The sequence below is a fragment of the Toxotes jaculatrix genome, chromosome 1, assembly GCF_017976425.1.
Source record: "Toxotes jaculatrix isolate fToxJac2 chromosome 1, fToxJac2.pri, whole genome shotgun sequence".
Classification (NCBI taxonomy): Eukaryota; Metazoa; Chordata; class Actinopteri; family Toxotidae; genus Toxotes; species Toxotes jaculatrix.
Window position 1 is genome coordinate 21,896,430 of NC_054394.1, and position 3,743 is coordinate 21,900,172.

Here is a 3,743-nt window from a genome sequence, read left to right on the forward strand (position 1 = left end):
TTCCATCACTGACAAGTTCCGCTTATTGGCCAAAGACCAGAGAAAAGTTTCCGCCTACTTCCAAACTGCAAGCAAAGATTTTTTTTTTTTTTTGTAGATGAAGTGAAACCAAACCGAGGGAAGATTTGCAGAGTCATATCGACCCTCTGGTGGCCTGTTGGTGTATGCACAGGGGCAACTTTTTGAAATACTGAAGTCATGACAAGGCACTAGAGGCTTATTTAAGCAATTTGTGGTAAACCCAAAAACAAAATATCTAAATTGTTTTTAATGGCTTGATTTTTTTAAAAGATTTTTTTAAAAATATTGTTTTCATTTTAGTTAACTGTGCAATCAAATATTCTGTAAAAAAAAAAAAAAATCTGGTGGAGAAATGTTGAACCCTTAATCTGTTTATTTATTCAGTTACTCACTTACTTGGACTTAAAGTAGTTAATTTTTATAAATTGTGTCTAAAATACTGAAATCGTCATGACCTATGTGTCTCAGTCGTAGCTACAGTCCAGTCTACACATGACCAGTTTTTGTGCCTTTTTCTAAATGACAGAAGGCTCCTAGCCCACTGCTGTTACACTTCAGCTCCTCTGCTTTGGTTTGTTCAGATGTCTTGTCTGATCTGACGGCTACTATTATGGCATGTGAGATGTAAAAAGCATCTTGTAACCTATTAATTTCAGAGGTTGATGGACATTAAAATTGCAAATGTGTAAAATAAAGTGTTTGTATGAGCTCAAGATACAGATATGTAAAGCAATCTGCCTCTGTCTTTTCTTCATTTCTTTTCTTCCCGTGTGAAGATAGCAGCAGCCTGATAACATATGCAAAATATGACAGCGTGTTTCGAGGGCAGGTCTCTTCACTCTCTTGCCTTTTATACTGAAGTGATGAAGGATGACCTGTGACGATTTCATTTTCACACATGAGCTGCATATGTCTATGAATAGAAAATTGTTTTTCTTTTGTACTTTTTACACATTTGAAAGAAAAGCATAATGAGAATCTGGTAGGTAGACCTCGTCTTGTATAAGAGCACGTGCTTAGTCCAATCCAATTTCCTGCCCAGTGCCCAAGGAGGTGTGCTATATGGGGAAAAAGAGCAATGACGGAATCACAGAATTTCAAAGTAAAATGAGGTGTGGGACACAGTAGAAAATTTAATAAGATGCCCATTAAGAGCGCAAAGAACATTATGTGGATCAATAATCTTCACAGACCTTCTACTTATTAGCTAAACCAGGTATATATATATATATATATATATATATATATATATATATATATATATATATATATATATATATATATATATATATATATATATATATATATATATATATAAATCCTCTTGTTCACTCTTGAAAGTAGTTATTGAGGTACTTTAGGTACTTGCACTGTGTACAAAATATCTTTAAAATACATTCAAGGACACATCCACAGATCTAAGATTTCTCTGTTCACTTAAAGAAAAACAAGTTTACACTTAGAAGCAGTAGACTGTGATAGAAAGAAGATTTGCAGATTAATTCCCTTGTTCCATTTCTGCACACCGGATAATTTATTGTAGAATTAGAGTGCAAAAGGTTCTGTTTATCTTTTGTGGTACTTGATAATTGCTAGAATTATCTTAGGTTGTTAGAGCCCTGATATGTTCACTTTGTGTGTGAGATCATGACCACAGCTCCTTCTTCTGTGTCACTGACATGCTCTTCCATACTGATGGAAACAGTAGTCCACCATCCGTGCACATGTGATGCTAATTGATCTTGAAACTGATGAGTGGCTCACTTGAGAAAACAGATTGATGTTCATCATTTTTATTACAGGAATGAGGGTTTGTTGCACATGCTGAAAGTCTGATTAGATGAGGAATGAGATTAGTCAGTATCAGCCTAAGTATGAAAAGCCAAACTAAGAAGATGGAAACAATATCACCAGTCCTGTGATGATTCATTCAAATTCTGAACATAATAGAGTATCTCTTTAGTAGGTAGGTAGGTAAGTAGGTAGGTAGGTAGGTAGGTAGGATGGTAGATAGATAGATAGATAGATAGATAGATAGATAGATAGATAGATAGATAGATAGATAGATAGATAGATAGATAGATAGATAGACAGTGCAGAATTACAGTGCCTAGTAATATGCATGCATTTTAGTCAGGCAGATATGGTCATATGCTGTACAGTAGGGTCCAGGATTGTTCTTTGATATTGATACTTGATTTACATAAATTGGTATTAAATAGGGTTACAAGTTACAAAATATTATGCAGAGTTAAGATTATATATATGTGTGTGTGTGTGTGTGTGTATGTATGTCACTCATGTACACAGCTGGTCTGTAATTATTAGCAAAAATTAAATTTTATTAATTTTCTTTTCTTTCTACGTTGCATCTACTATGCACATTTACTATGCATGCCATGTCTGTCTTTACTTTTCTTGCAGCCATCAAAGTTTGCATTATCTTATCTTTGAATGAACATGAATGGCAAAAAAATGGGATGTCACAGAAAATATAACAGTACAGAGATGAAATTCATTTCATTTTGTTTGTGGCAAGTTTTCCTATGAATACATCACCTTATCTGAGCTGAAGAAATTATCTATTGCATTCATTTATGACTACCAGTAGGTGTTGCTGTAACTCTGCATGATAATGCTCCTTTTTGGGGGTGGGGGGGTTGAAGGCTCGGTGCTGGGTTAGGAGACTGGGGATGGTGGAGAGAGAACAGCTCAAAGACAACAATCAAGCAGTTGTTTCCCACATTTTCCCTTTTCTGTTCCTCTGCGTCCAGTCCAGTGTGAGAACAGTGATGTGAAGCTGCTGCGAATACTCAGTTTTTAATTACATCCACTATCACTACTGTTATCAACAGCAACAACATCAGCAGCTAATCTGCTTTCCATTATTTTCTAGATGGAATTTGAATTGAAAACAAAATAATTTAGACTAAAACACTTAACAGTATGAAAGATATATTTAGACTATTTTCACACAGAGATGTTTATTTGCATATTTTAACTGCACTCACAGACAAAGTGTTTTTAAGAATACTTGGGCCTAAATGTGACGTTAATGTGAAGATCTGTAAGCAGAATTTAGGAAGGACTACAGCACATTTCCATTGCCTCATATATAAATTGTGCTGTTAACAATATGCAGTTATTCATAAACATTTGTTAATTTAGTATTGTGTAAAACTGTATGTATATGTCCCTGAGCTGTGGAAAGTACACTACAAAACATAGTACTGGTATAATAGATGAGCGGAGCTAGCTGATGAGAGCTTCAACTGTTTATTCTTGTTTTTTCTTTAGGCTTTTTCAAGGACATCTTCTACATATGAACAATGTGTGCATTAACTGTATTTCACAGTCCCACTTCAAGAGTTATGCCATATATACTGCACTATTAGCTTCAGCCTCTCTCCAACCCCCCTCACTGCATACTGGTGTCATCAACCTGATATGTCTGTCTGCATAGTCAAAGTACTTTCTGTACTGTATTATATGAGCTATTTTACACAATGAGTGAGAGCTACTGTAGTAACATTATACTTAGTGCAGAGACTGCATTAGCGAATCATTAGGGTCATGGTACTCAAATTTGAGATCATTAGCTGGAGGGTTTGCCTACCGTACTCCTCTGTGAACTGCATAAAAGACAGATGGAGAGGCAAAAGTCTCCCCTTACACTACAGAAGTAGCTATGGACATTGTTTACATGTTTTATCCAGATAAAC